Raw genomic sequence first — 16,013 nt, 5'->3', positions numbered from 1 at the left:
ACTTCGTGCTCTTTGATTGAGGCTATAGATCACCCAAATCGGAGTTTGGATGAAGAAGTTATGATCAAAAGAGTGGACTGCTGTCTACTAGGTCAAAAAACGGCTGCGTTTTTTGAGAGAGAGAGAGAGAGAGAGAGAGAGAGAGAGAGAGAGAGAGAGAGAGAGAGAGAAATCTGAATTCAAAGGCTACAAGGTGAGCAAAGAGGTGGTCAAATCCAGCCAAGTGGAGAGTCTGAGGGCGAACCAAAGGGAAGGAAAGAGAGAGAGAGAGAGAGAGAGAGAGAGAGAGAGAGAGAGAGAGAGAGTGGGAATCCAAAGTGGCTGATCAAAGGCAGTCCAAGGGACAGCTGGACAAGGGGCAAGTGAGGGCAGTGCAAGGTAAGGCCATCCAAGGGGAAAAAAATCAAGGTGATCAAATGTCTCTCAAGTGGAGGGTTCCCAAGGTAAAAGAGAAAGAGGAGAAAATAAATAAAAGTTGAAAAATTGCCAAGGGGCTCTAGCGACATTGGTTGTGCACCCCCCTCAAGCACAAGCAAAGGGAGAAGATAGAGATCAAGCAAAGCGGCTACCCCCCCCCCCCCCCCCCCCCCCCCCCCCCTCCCCCCCCCCCCCCAAAGTTGCTAAAAAGGAGTTCCCAGATGGACCAATCAGAGCCGAGATGCCAAAATTGAAAGGGGACCCCCTATATAAGCCATTTTTTAATCATTTTTCGTTCTTTTTGTCATAATAGGCTTTTGACCATTAGTCTTTTTGCCAATAGGCTTTTGCCCGAAAGGTCTTTTGGGAGCCTGCAGAGAGCCATAGAGTGGGTGTGTGAGTCTTGGGTGGACCTTTTTGTGCAGAGGCGTGTGCTTGCAAAGCCCCAAGTGTCTGTTTTCTTGCCCGACGACCCTATGGGTGTCCCATTCGATGTAAATGAGTTGTAAATGGTGTGAGCAGTGGTGAAGCTTCCACGGTGTCTCTCTCACGTCCTTTTCCGTGCCCCCCTTTCTCTACTTGTTTTGCTTGTGTATGCGATGTCGATGCGGATGCGTGTGCCCCCATGGGTCCCTCCTTTGTGTGCAGAATGGAAGTGAGTGTGGTTTGGTGGTGGTAGTGGTGTGGCTTAAAGCGAGCAGTGAAATATGTGGGTAGCTGAGTGTGTGCGTGTTTACGTGTCGGTGTGTGTGTGAGCAGGCCTGCTAGCATGTGGTGGCGAGAGTTTCAAAGGTGAACTCTTGTGGATTAGGGTGCTATGTATGCCTTGAGCTATAGAGAGGTTGTCTTTTGAGGAGCTGTTTGATGCTTCTAGTTGAAGTTGAAGCGATGATTTTGGTGATGTCAAAGGTGTGGCCTTTGAAGAGCAGGTGGTGCTAGAGATGGCGTGGATAGGATTTTCAAATTTTCAATGGGGTTGAAGATGCGGAGAGGGTGCGGTATAGATTTTCCCGCTCCTAGTTTGTGGTAAAGCAAGGCTATGGTTAGATGGCCTGCGTGATGAACAAAAGAGTGATTGTGAAGCCCTAGAGGTGGCTTTTCAAAGTTGACATGTAGCGGATGTGCAGCTGGACGAAGTAAATCTAAAGATGGACGGATTAAAGCAGAGCTTGGAAGCGGAATTCCAAGCGTTCATATGGGAGTTCAAAGTCCTTTGGGGAAAGGAAATCAAGGTAATTGCTATAGAGAATGTTGTTTTTTAAAGTTGAGTAAATTCATGGATTGCCTATATGAAGAAGTGTGAGACAAAGTTGAGATAGATGGCCCGATGTCAAATGAAGAAGCAGTAGCTCTAGCAAAAGGGCGAACCAAAAAGATTCTGAAGAAGCCTGAAGCTAGGCGGAGTTTTCCAGGTGTGGTTGTCGGAAGGTGAGTTGATGCGGTGGTAGTTGAGCCACAAGTGGTGCAAAGGGAAATGCATGTGCGAGAAGATCGAGGGGTTCTTTAGCTACAGAGAGACACAATGGTTCCTATGCCAAGGATACCGGCTAGAGAGGCTCCAATTGTGGAGGATATACAAGTGGTTTTAGATCGGGCAAAGGATGTGCTTCCAAGTTCAAATGTGGCTGTAGAAGCTCCATTACGGTGTGGTAAAGGTCAAAGGGTGCGGTTTGCAAACGAGGTCAAAGCGGTGAAGCCAGAGGAGCTTCTAGACCTCGAGACAGAGGAAGAGGTTGAGCCAAGTGACAACAGCTCTATGGATGCCGATACAAGTTGGGAGACGGAGTCGTCTCCTCAATCCAGTTATGATGAGTTTGACCTCTTCCATGTGAGTGAAGAAGCAATGAATGTGTGCAAGGAGCAGGATGAAGTGCAAGCCGAGATGCTAGATGAAGACCAAATGGAGCAATCCAAGCCTACATGTGATGATATTCAGGTAAAGGTGATGTGTGGCGCGATACTAATGGCGTTGTTGATGAAAGTGGTGGTGGAATGTGCTTTGGTGGTGCAACAGGTGCCACAAATCTTGCCAGAAGGGATAGGGCAACCTTGCCTATGGTAGCGGAGCATGATGCAACAAAAGAGCAGGTGCTTGAAGAGTAGATAGGTGCAACCAAAGTTTGTATGGGCAAGGAAGTGATCTAGGCCAAAAAGGACTCCAAAATGGGCTTGTTGGGGTGACGGTGAAAAGGGGGAAATGGAAAAACAACCAGCACACTCAGTGAATGCTTCTCTATAGGCGAGTGATTCCATAACACCTCTATCACCTAATAATCATATACCCAGACTCCCAATCTGCAAATCTCTACTACCCAAGACAATACCCGACCAATCCCGACTACATATACCCGACCACAAAGCATTTATCTCAACCTTTGATACTTTAGAGCATCATACAGTCACATGCAAGTAGTCTTCGACACCCTCCGGCATTTGGAGATGCTAGCATACACTACATTCCCATGAAGAGCACACACGCTTGACACACCATGAAATCACTAATACAACCGATGCATAATAATACACGAGAGTAGAGAGGAGGTTGATATGAACCTAAGAATAACTAGCAAATATCATGGTATAAACAGGGATTCAATGGTGGAGCTTTAACGTTCCTTCATCTAGCCAGTCGGACCCTACCAACATGACATCGTACTGTTCCTCTTTCTTGTGCTATCATTCACACTCACTTTCTGATCGTCTTTGACTTCTCCATTGATCACGGACACCGCCTTGAATGCAAGCGCTATCAAGAGGCTCCCAACCCGTTTGGCCTTTAGCAATGCTCCGCCTGGCTTCTCAATCTTCGGTAGTTATAGGTTGCACCCAAGCGTCTCCTCTTTTGAGCCAGTGGTGCACCAAGTTTGGATAGCCCGTGCTCACAGCATGCGACTCCCCGCCTATAGCTCTCCTTCATGAGTGTGGGAGGATGCTCTCTCATGCTTTTTCATATGCTGTTCCTCGCCCCTGATGTTCATGGCAAGACCCTTCACTTCTTTATACGTAATGCTGGTTAATTGTCCCTTCCTCGCCTTTCACACATTGCCCTCCATATGCTTCTTGGCGCCTGTGTCACGTCGCCGCTTTGGGTCCTCTCCTCTGATGGCGCCTTCAGAAGTCCCTGAATGCAAGGCCCTCTGCCTCTCAAACCTCATGCTCTGCGACTCCAGCCTGCATTATACCTTGTAGCACTGCAAGGGCACCAAAAAACGCTCTGCAGCGTTCGATGCTCCACCTTTGAAGCCCTGCGGACCTCCCCATGGCATCACTCCCTTCATATGCAGCGCGCTGGCCGGTTCGGCTTCCCCTTTTGAAATCACCAGTCGCCTTTCCCTCTGCCATGCATCTGCGGGCTTCAGCCCTCAACTAGCTCTCGGCCCCCTTCATTTAGCGCTCATCTCGTGGCGGCCCTCCTCCCTCTATTCTCTGCCTTTCACGGCCCAACTTCCCCCAATTGGCGGCTCCGAATACCGGCTGGGCTTCAACCTCCCTCATGTGCTACCATACCCCAACTCACGCCCTCCAGTTGGTCCCGTTCCTCACACAAGGATCTTTGGACGACTTACCATATGGCAAAAAATATATAATTGCTAGATATTACTAGTTTCAATACACACATCTAACAAAAGTGCAAATTAATAAGCGTGAGAATACTCCTGGATGCTTCAAGTAGTAATTTTTTTACCATATAGTAAATTGCGTAGCTATATGGTAAGATAATTGCTAGATGAATCAAGAAATCAATCTCACTTACTAGTTTGAGATGTGTTATGAAACTAGCAATACATCTAACAACTCAAATATATGAAATAGTAATTCATCTAGTAACTTCAAAGCAAGAAGTAGTAATCCATATAGCAACTACAATATCCAACTAGTAAGTCAATTAGTAAATAATTTCTAGATGAATCAAGAAAATTCAAGATCACTTGTCAATTTCAGATATGAAGTTAATTGAGAGTGCTCATCTAAACATAAAGCATATTAGTCATTTGACCTCAAGCTAATACACATTGAAAATCAACAACCATTGAGAATGTTCATTTAGATACAATACTTAATCATCATTACACAAATGAACGTCTTTTAAAGTTAAAACACCTAGCTTTGCAAAATCGATATGCACTACTCCTTGAACTAAGAGCCATGCCACTAAGTCCTCACACATTGTTGAGGAAATAGTGTCATTCACTTTCCTGCCAAAGAATGAATGTGTCTTCTTCAAAGCACAGTAAGTGGGCTTGATCAATTGGTAGATCTCTTTCACTTTTTGAGTATGAAGCCACTTCATTAGAATGAATTCTTTGTCTCTAGTAGACAATGTTCTTGCTTACAAAAGAAAATGATGCTAAGTGTAAGATTCTAAAATGCTATATCTTTCTCATGTTTAAAAAACTAATGCAAGCAAGACTTCATATGATCTAAAACACACCTTGGTTTCCATAAGAGACTTCTCTCCACCATCTTCTCTTAAGGACTCCTATACCATTGAAGTAATAAAGTTATTTATAAGCAATCAAAGACTATTCTTAAATGAAATTCTAAGTAATTACCTTTTTTATATGTTTTGCCGCCTTGGAAGCTTTGTCTTTTTCTTCTAACAAATCTTTTAACTTACTCGTAACCTTTTAAAATAAAAATGACTCAATAACTTAAAATGCTAAGAAGAGCATCACACTAACCCTAAGTAAGATAATGAGAAAATTAAGTATACCTTTCTCTTTCGATTGCTTTTCCTAGAGTTTGCATCGATGTCATCCACATCACAAGACTCGCTTGTACTTTTATCCTTCATTTTTTCACCAATGAAAATAAATAAAGACACTACATAACTAAAATATAGCATGAATCTCATCAAAAGATAAGTTTTTTACAATCAAACCTTTTTCGTCACATTATCACCATTGCCACCCCCCTCATGATCTATATGTGACTCTTTTCCTTGCAATGAAGCTTTTGAGCTTTCATCTCTTATAAAATGTTGATACTCCTATACAATTGTAAAGAAAACATGATCTTCACACACAGAGAGAGAGAGAGAGAGAGAGAGAGAGAGAGAGAGAGAGAGAGAGAGAGAGAGATTGATTGATTAACGAACCTCATAAGCACTTTTTGGATCATCCTCTTCTATCCATGACATATCAGGAATGTACACATCCTCATCTTTCTACATTCACAAAAAAGAAACATAAATAAAGTAAACTTATTACTACCTCATAGCAAGCATAAATAATTTAAATGTCATATCACAAAAGAACCTACACGATTTGATATATCATCAGCTTTATCATTGATAACAAACTTCATCACTTGCTCATCAACATGAGAACTCTCAATCTGAAAGAAGTTTAATGTGAATAACATAGAATAAATCAAATAAAACCCATGTCATAGAAGAATATGTACTCACCGTTGCATGAAGCTCTCCTTCTTGATCATCTTTCTCATCCTTGTGCTCAATCGTTATATTATCATCATCCATACATAAGACCTATAATTCTAAATATTATTAAACAAACTTGCAAAGATGTCAAAACAAATATAGGCTCAACATAAAGTACTGTACCATGGAGTTGGTTGAGCAAAGTGTCTCTTGGCTTGTCTTTTTTTTGCTCCACTTACGTTTTGCCGCTAAAGACTTGATACACCATGTGTATAAATCTTCCTTCTTCCATGGATAAGCCACACCATCTATTGTGATGGCCTTGAGCGTTGCTATCTTCTCTTTAATGATCCTCAAAACTACATTGTTTTGCTCATTGTTGTTACGAAGATCGCCAATGGCTTCTCCTTTAGAAAACCACTTTCTCACCTCTCCATAATTGACATACAATACTCGCGATTGCTCAGGATGCTGTTTTAAGAGAAAATCTTGACCATACAACTTATTTTCTCTCTCAATTTTGGTGGTGGTGGCCTAAAAATCTGATCATACACAACATGATCATATCTAGGTGGATCACTGATTGTAGCGGTGCTAGAGGGATCCGAAGTTACCCTCTTATTTCCAGAATAATTTGCTCTCCACACATTGAGAGTTTTAATAGCCTCTTCACTAGATCCTCCTAGTAGCTGCTGTAACAATGATTGTGGGCAACTCATACTTGCCCTGACAAAGTAACAAAATCATATTTACGGTACAATATTTATAAATTTAAATCAAATAACTAAAACAAAACAACATAAAATCAATTTTAGAGAGTTCTCAATCAAAATTCTTACACATCACAAAAAAAAAGAAAGTTTTTGTGTAGAATCAACTTTAAAGAGAGTCCTGAATAAAATAGTAGATACAAATGCTTATACATCATGGAGATCGCCACATAATAGGTATCCATTGTTCAAACACACTAGATTTTGTAACTTTTTTTTGTCTTGTCACAGTCCAATTTTTAATTAGAATATGACAGCTATCCCAACTTCTCCAATGATCTTCTTCTGTATGAATCGTCCACGTATTTCTTTGATATACATTAGGCTTCAAGATGGCAAGTCTTGCCAATTTTTCCTCAGGATTTGATTCCCTTACCACAGCATGTTGAAAGACTTTTTCAAGTCCACTATTCATAGAAACTCTCACTATATCTTGTTCCTCTAACCATAAAGGAACATTCCCACATTGTCCTTCCATAAGCAATCATGGAGATCACCACATAATAGGTATCCTCTTACATCATGGAGATCGCCACATAATAGGTATCCATTGTTCAAACACACTAGATTTTGTAACTTTTTTTTGTCTTGTCACAGTCCAATTTTTAATTAGAATATGACAGCTATCCCAACTTCTCCAATGATCTTCTTCTGTATATATCGTCCACGTATTTCTTTGATATACATTAGGCTTCAAGATGGCAAGTCTTGCCAATTTTTCCTCAGGATTTGATTCCCTTACCACAGCATGTTGAAAGACTTTTTCAAGTCCACTATTCATAGAAACTCTCACTATATCTTGTTCCTCTAACCATAAAGGAACATTCCCACATTGTCCTTCCATAAGCAATCATGGAGATCACCACATAATAGGTATCCTCTTACATCATGGAGATCGCCACATAATAGGTATCCATTGTTCAAACACACTAGATTTTGTAACTTTTTTTTGTCTTGTCACAGTCCAATTTTTAATTAGAATATGACAGCTATCCCAACTTCTCCAATGATCTTCTTCTGTATGAATCGTCCACGTATTTCTTTGATATACATTAGGCTTCAAGATGGCAAGTCTTGCCAATTTTTCCTCAGGATTTGATTCCCTTACCACAGCATGTTGAAAGACTTTTTCAAGTCCACTATTCATAGAAACTCTCACTATATCTTGTTCCTCTAACCATAAAGGAACATTCCCACATTGTCCTTCCATAAGCAATCATGGAGATCACCACATAATAGGTATCCTCTTACATCATGGAGATCGCCACATAATAGGTATCCATTGTTCAAACACACTAGATTTTGTAACTTTTTTTTGTCTTGTCACAGTCCAATTTTTAATTAGAATATGACAGCTATCCCAACTTCTCCAATGATCTTCTTCTGTATGAATCGTCCACGTATTTCTTTGATATACATTAGGCTTCAAGATGGCAAGTCTTGCCAATTTTTCCTCAGGATTTAATTCCCTTACCACAGCATGTTGAAAGACTTTTTCAAGTCCACTATTCATAGAAACTCTCACTATATCTTGTTCCTCTAACCATAAAGGAACATTCCCACATTGTCCTTCCATAAGCAATCTATCTCTGTGCTTCAAGTCCTTTACTTCATAGGTAATGAGCTTTTGGCTTTTAGGTACTGACATTGGTATGAATTTATGAAGAAGAGAGTAAATAGGTTGGATACAATCCCATGTAAAGGGCATTGGTGTCTTCTCAAGGACACTCATTCCTGTGATTGCATCAATGAGTAACCTTTCAGAGTCATCATCACCTATGATGCATTGTCTGTAGTATCTTCCTCCAAAGAAAAGCATAGACTTCCCATTGAACTGCATTGAGAAAAGAGAGGTGATGCAAGCCTTCCAATGTCCGCGTTTATCTAACATACTATTTGTATCATCAGCTCTCACTAACACATGGGAGCCAACTTTGTATATTTCTCCTCTGGTACAATACCTTTTCGTATATCTTTAAATCTGCAATTGGAAAGATCTCTTCCATATTCCAAAACCTCTTTAAAAATATGGACTCCTCCGTTGATGGCTCTCGATAGATGCATCTTTTCCTTGATATACAAATTCCCTTCAAAAGAAGACAATCAATACAAGGTGCACTATGGCCATATTTCAAGAGAGCATTCCACAGGGATCTTGCCTTGGCCACCGATGAAACAACTAAGAGCCCATCCATATGATGTGCAGAACACTCATGCAATTGACCTTCATTACATGGGACATTGCAATATCCACCCATTGAGGAATGTAGATCTCTCAAAAATCTTTGATTAGGTAAGAGACCATCATTGTCAGAGCGGATGGCTTGAAAAACTTCCTCAAATAGAATTGGACGAATGATGCCTCATCGCTGAGATTATTGGTCTTTATGGTGCTATGGATCTTCACAAGATGCTCGAATATGTAGCACCAATAACGATCATGTAGCCCATGCGGAATTATATCGTCAAGAAGCTCACCATTACCTACAATCAAAATGGCAATAAATAGTTATGCTGACACACATAGAAAAACCAAGTAACTCTCAAAAATTAGAGAAATATATATACCGACGATATGCTCTAAAGGCGATGAATTAGCCCCAAATCCCTCTTCCCTTCAAACTCTCCAAGATTGCAGTAGTATCTTCATAATTCTAATATCCTCCATGGACCAACCATGATCTTTACTGTAGTTATAAAAGCTATGAGCTATATCTACCAAAAGAGTTCCCAAAACATGCATTTCTGGCGAAATACCATTTACAGTTTTTAGGATATATGGAAGGCACCATTGAATAAACTTTTCATTCTCTTCAGCTTTGAAGCACTCAAAGTAGTTACTGGGAGAGTTTGGCCACCTTTCATAGCGGATAGTGTTGGGCACATCCTTTGTAAGTGAAGACACTGCTGAATCTATCTCTTTCTTAAGAGCGTTGTTAGAGCTTTCAAATAACTGAGCAATATATTTCTTGAAGGCGTTTAATGCTAAAGTGTGCATAACATCATACACACAATCAAGAGATATATCAAATCCATACAAGTTAGAGAGCCTCCAAAGTATGGACTTGCTTGATAGGCCTGCTTGTTTCCATGCAGCTTCCTTCTCTGCTTGTGTGCAGCAACGCTTTGCCTCTTCCAAGGCAGATTTCATCTCCTCAAATGTTCATTGTGGTGGTGGATATCTTGCCTGGTAGCAATTTCCATCATAGACATATCGTCCATCAGGCCTGGTGGCATCTCTTACCAAAGTTGACTGAGCTTTATCACGCCGACAAAACTCTTGTCCTCCATTCTTGAGTAGACCTATTTTGCACTGAGCCGGATGGTCGCCGGTAACCATCATGAGCATTGCACGTATCTTGCAAGACTTGGAAAACCCTTGTGGATTGTCGAAAATCCTCTCTAGTGGATACTCATATAATACATCTATCCCATCCAAAAATAAGCTTTCAAGCTCATCCACCAATGGAGTTAGGAATGTTCCAAATACATCTCCTGAACTTTTTATAATCTTTTTGCAATTTTGTGGAATAAACAAAACTGGTAAAACATCTATGGAAGAACTACATCCAACATTAAGCAGCGATATTTCCACAACACCACAGCTCTTTTGGGTTGTCTTTGACGTTTGAAAGCCGTCCCAATGTAGTAAAATTGCTATATTGCGAGGATCACCCTAACCAAATGATGACATATATTACACATGAGCAGAATGCAAAAGGAACCTCAAAAAGAGAAGTCAAACTCACCACTTCAATTTTCTTGCGACATTTGATGTCCTGGAAGCACTCAATGCAGATAAAGTTATATACTTCATTCACAGCATCCCATCCGGTTTGTAGTGTTGCATGGCGTTTAAATATTGGAAATGTGGTGTAGCACTTTTTACATGCTAAATTTGAGCAAACCACAGGCAGTTCATATGATGTACTTGGATTCCAGAAGTCCTTCACTTCTTGAAACTTTGTTCCATCCCAAAAATCGATGATCCTCTGTTCATTGTTGAGTGCAGATGCGTTGTCCCATCTATGTTTGTGACGCCATAGATTTAGCAACTCATGACAATAGGTACTACTCTTCGTCAGAAGCTGTAACTGAGGACCGATCGGAATATAATCAAAAGAAAGCATAGACTTTCTTGTCTTTTCGCAAATGGGACACTTCTCGCAACACTTGGAGCAATCCCTCTTAAACTTCCTAGAAGAGGATCCAGCATTGCATACACATCTTGGAATTTCTCCTACATAGTTATCCTCTATGCTTTGTTGAAGAAGCTGTGGTGGATGTTTTACTCCTAGATTTCCTGCGTAGATACGATAGCACTGAGCACTAACCATTCCAAGGCCTTTAAGCATGGTTTGCATTTGATCCCAACATGCTGGAACTTGAATACCCCCAAGGTCACCATCCCATGTAGATGGAAGTTGGACTAGAATTTTAGCCAAACTCTTTTGAAAGAATTGTGAGTGAATCTTGGCCCCCCAAAGCCGCCAAAGAGCAAGCGTAACATTTTATCTTGAACACCAATTGGTAGTCGATGCTCATCCCACAAACTTTGAAGCTCTACTACTCTCTCCACTAACTCCATGAACAAAGTAGAGAACTCATCCTCCTGACTCTCATGGATGTCCATGTGATCCTCATCATTAACTAGCTCCTCCTCACAAGGTAGCTCCAAAGAGGTAAGAGTGGCTTTTACGTCTTGTTGGGCATTAGATATAAGATCCATGTCACCAACTTCAGATAGATTTGATAGGCCAAAAGTTTTTTTAAAGCTCTCATATTTACGTATGAGATCTTGATGTCGATAGTAAGTAGACAAGTGCACTTGACGACCTCCTCCACAATACAATGTGCAAGTGCATTGGATGCTCCAATCAAGCTTCTCAACACTCCTTACTTCTCTCTCAATTTGGGTAGAGGATGCCTCTAGAGTTGAAGGTGTTGCTTCGATGATGGGAGCATGATTTGATGGAGCTGTGTCATGAGAGTTGGGCTCCGATTGGACTCTTCTTATTCTTTTATTCTCAACACTCCTTACTTCTCTCTCAATTTGGGAAGAGGATGCCTCTAGAGTTGAAGGTGTTGCTTCGATGATGGGAGCATGATTCGATGGAGCTGTGTCATGAGAGCTGGGCTCCGATTGGACTCTTGTTCTTTTATTTACTGAGGGACGAAACTTCCCTAGAGAGTCTTGTTGTCGATGTTGATAAAAAGTCCTCTTGGTTACCAAAGCCCAACCACTAGAAGAATGTCTACAGAAATAATTGCAAGAGCACTTCCAAGACAAAGTCGAACTCAAAGCTGTTAGAAAAAAACAGGTTGACACACGAAAATAGAGAGTTGATAAGGGTAACACTACGAGAAAACTAAAATCAATAAAAGTCCTCCATTGTAACCAAGGGATACAAAAAGCATGGTTCACCCCCAGGGAAGAATGGTGGAAGAACACATGTAACAATTTTTCTTGCAGGTAAGAGGCTCAACAAAAGGTAGAATCTATATTGGAGAACATCGTGAGAAATACTTTGGGTTCCAAGATAGGAAATCTTGTAGTAATCTACAAGAGATAAATCTTTCTTCATTAATAGAATTCCTAAATCTAAATACCAAGCAGTAATGTCATCAATATAGATAGTTGTTACATGTGCTTCTCGGCCTTTCTTGCCAAATAAAAAGTACGAGCTCTCCGGCCATGGTACATAAGAGACCCCATGTTACAATAAGCCCTTACAAATGTTTTGAAAAATATGGCATCGAGCATCGTGAGGAAGAACACAAGATGGATCCATTGAATGGACTTTGAATGATGCGCAAGGAACCTATGAAGAATTAATTATCAACTAAACTGATAGCCAAAACTTACATAAGAACAAACAACTCTCTCCTTCTCTCTATCTCTCTCATGCATACCATCTTGATAGAAGCAACCACAATTTACAAAAACAAATAAAGAGTATCTTAACCTAATACAGAAGCCTAGGGTAATGATGGATCTAAAGTGGAATGATGAATTTAAACGGCGCAATTTCCTACTCTTCAAGGACTTAAATTAGCCTCTACCTCGATTTAGTGTAATCCCACCCACAACTTTTCAAAGCTACGTCCAAACTTTATATTAGAAGATGAGAAAACTTACAAAATTTAGAGAAATTAAGTACAAAGTTGACCCTAAACCTTCGGCTTTAGTTAGCCAGTCACCTGTATAAATTCTCATCTATAGGTTTCCCCAAAGTTGTTCAAAGGTATATTTTTTAGAGCATTAGAAATAAACATTCGCGGTAAATCACAACATTTGCAAAAAAGATCAACCTCTTTGTCAATGCACTTGGGTTGAAATCCCCCGCCCCACCCTAACCCTCCAGATCCCTTGACTCTTGACAGAGAAGGCCTAAGTGCCATAAGCAGAAATGAAATATAATGCTTTACTTTATGTGGAAAAGCAACATAAGCTAAATGAAATGCTTTGAAATGAATTTTTACACCATGGTCCAGGGAGTACTTCGCTGGCACCCCTACCACTTGTGTGGATTTTCCCTCCCCCCATTTCTTGATTTATCCCTAGTGTACATATGCTGGTTTTTTCATTGGGAGAGTCTCCCATCATGTTTGTTGTAGCCCTCTCTTGAAGAGGTGGTTGTAGCCCTATGGGCAGTTTCAGTAACTAATAGAAGCTCGAAAGGCTCTGTCTTGCTTACACATCAATTAGGGAGGGATGGAGGCAGACACCATGGACACTATCTAGTTTTCTGTCCAAGTAACTAGCTTGGAAGGGAAAGCATGTCAGTCATGTAAGGGGAAGCAAGACTCAGGGGGAGAAGATGATGCGCAAGCGTTGGGGGAGAAGGTAAACATGGCACACTAGAGGGGAAGGGAGTATGGCGACGAGCCATTAAGAGTGGGGAGGGAGGGATTCTGTAGAATCTTCTCAAAAATGATTATTTTAAACATATACCAATATGGAGTATCCACAATGAGAAAATGAATGCATGAGAGATATGTTAACATAGCTTTATTGAAGAGGTCCAAGAAGAGGGAGTGATGTAGCAAGTTTAGGAAAGGGTTAAAGTGTAGGAGAACGAGTAGTTGCCTTGCCAAGAGTTACCCTAGGCCCTTCATTCGATTGAAGAAAGAAAAAACTAGTGTATTTAGTTACTCCTATAGAGCTAGATACCTTGGCTTTACCAAAAAATGTACTATGCACGTAGATACCTATGCACGTAGATAGCTAAGGATTAGTGTGTGTGATTAGGGGATATGTGGGATATTGAGTCCAACTTTCATAAGCACAATTGCACAACCGAGTGTGATAGGTGTTACAATGGCCATCCACGTTTTCTAAACTTTTAGCTTTGACATTATATTTTGAGTTGAACATGCTGGAGATTTTCAGTATAGCGAGAAGTTTTGATTGAAACCAGGGAACTAAAAGGTCATGTTGTTTGAAGTACACATTATCCAAGGAGAGTCGATGCAAATGAAAGCAGAGTTCAATCACCTGTCTATGTCTATGAAAGCAGAGTTCAATCACCTGTCTATGTCTATTCCTCGTGCTGTAGTTTCTTCATATCTTGTAGTTCCCTATCTTTTAAATGTTGAATACACTTGAATGCTTGAACATGTTGAACCTAGAAGATTAATTAAAGGATTTTTATCTCGAAAAAAATTCTTTGAAATGAAATGCCTTGAAATGAAATGCTTTGAAATGAAAAGCTTTACTTGTTGATAATCGAATTAGGCCAGGCACTGCTCGAAAAGCTCTGAAGAGGAGGTTCGAGAGACTGTGTCACAGAAGAAGAGCAAGCCTTAGCTATATTATGCTTTGAGAGTATTCCAAGAGTCACTTTCACGTTCTTATTATTAATATTCTGCAAGATCACCTGCTATCTCACTCTCGCGGAATCGAAGGCCAGGTGGCAGCTAGCTGAAGTGGCAGAGCAGTACTGCAACAGGCCGAGCATCAATACCCTCCACACCAGCGGCGCCGGTCAGGACGTCGAGCAACTTCAAATTCAGATTAACAGCAGCAGCATTGAGAAGCGCCTTCAAAGCGCAGCAGCAACAACAGATTAAAGACGTACAGTAGGCCTCGATTGTGCGATATTCAGCAAGGCTGGGGAATGAACGCGATATTCAACAAGAGCATGCTAGCGAGTTCGGGGAGCAGGCTAGAGGACGAGCTCGATATTCGGCGCCATGGTTGAGTTTAGCAAGGTGTATAATTTCCTGCCTGGATTACAGCTGGAGATAGGATAGAGCGAGAAATGAAATAAAATGAAATGAAATTTTATATTAAACGACCTATGACCTACTACCGGCAGGTTCTTCAATTTATTCATTAGTCAAGAATATTCCATCTCTTAACGAAGGTATTTACCTCTTGTAAACTCCTCTTCTAAAACGATAAGGCATAATTGCAGGTACCGAATGCATGCGATCAAGGATAGTAGCTCTTGCTCTAAGCCAACCGAGCGGATGCACTGCGTGATGTAACTCGCCCTAAATAACTTTTTAAAAAACTTATCAGGCAACAACAGCTCTTAGAAAACTATCGTTCGAGCTCAGTCGATCCTGCTCTTCGCCCCACGAATGCCCCCCCCCCCCCCCACCCCCACCCCCACCCCGCCTCTATCTTCCCCTTCTCATCTGCTCCATCTGGGTGCTTTTCGTGCAATTTTTTCCAAGCTGCACCTCTCTTGAGCACTATTTTGAGAGATTCACCTTATCAAGGCTTTTTCAAAATGTGTCCGACATACTCCTTGTGGAATGAATCCAATGTCTGGGTACAAAAATAAAATGAAGGAAAGTGAAAGACTAAAATTATCACACTAAAATCATCATCATCCTTGTCAATGTCTGAGGATGCCCCACTTCGGGCGTTGTCCGAGGAGGAAGTATTGCATCGATCATTGAAGAGCTTCGTGAATCTCATCCTCTGTAAATAGTCGTACTAGGTGTCTCCCATAACGTGTTATAATAGTACTGATCCTCTAATGGAGCCTCCATGAGGCATGCTCATCTGACTGTTGAGTCCTTGCTCTAAAGAAGTGAGTGATCTCCTTCTGGCAATGTCTCCCTCTTTTTGGTCTCCTCAAGCGACTCTCCCAAAGTCTACGAGTTTAGCAAAGACAACCCGAGGCATCTCTGATCCTGATATCTCATAACTCTAGCCAGCGCTCCAATTCCCTCTCTGAGTAGACAGGAAAGCGGCCTCGTATCTCATAGTATATCGGACAATGACAAATGTGATGTAACTATGTATACATCTAGGAAGCCTCCCTAGAACCTTGTTCCCAATCAAAGAGCACAAAATTCAACATACATACCTACTATGGCAATGCTCAAGAAACAAACCTTCCCTTCGAATCTCGAATCATGGATTTCTTTTCTTGCTCACAATTGGCTCTAATTGGATGTAGTGATGTATGTCAATTGACTCACAT

The 16,013-nt window shown here is 41.0% G+C and overlaps 1 pseudogene; it reads right to left on the bottom strand.

The window, feature by feature from the left end:
• Window positions 1-4,474: 4,474 nt before the first annotated feature.
• Window positions 4,475-10,700, bottom strand: LOC147426394 (uncharacterized; annotated as a pseudogene).
• Between the last annotated feature and the right edge of the window lie 5,313 nt (window positions 10,701-16,013).

This window comes from Adiantum capillus-veneris, chromosome 24, assembly GCF_014529385.1.
Source record: "Adiantum capillus-veneris isolate H3 chromosome 24, ASM1452938v2, whole genome shotgun sequence".
Taxonomy (NCBI): domain Eukaryota; kingdom Viridiplantae; phylum Streptophyta; class Polypodiopsida; order Polypodiales; family Pteridaceae; genus Adiantum; species Adiantum capillus-veneris.
Note: the sequence above shows the minus strand (reverse complement) of the source record. Positions and strands in the feature narration are given on the sequence as shown.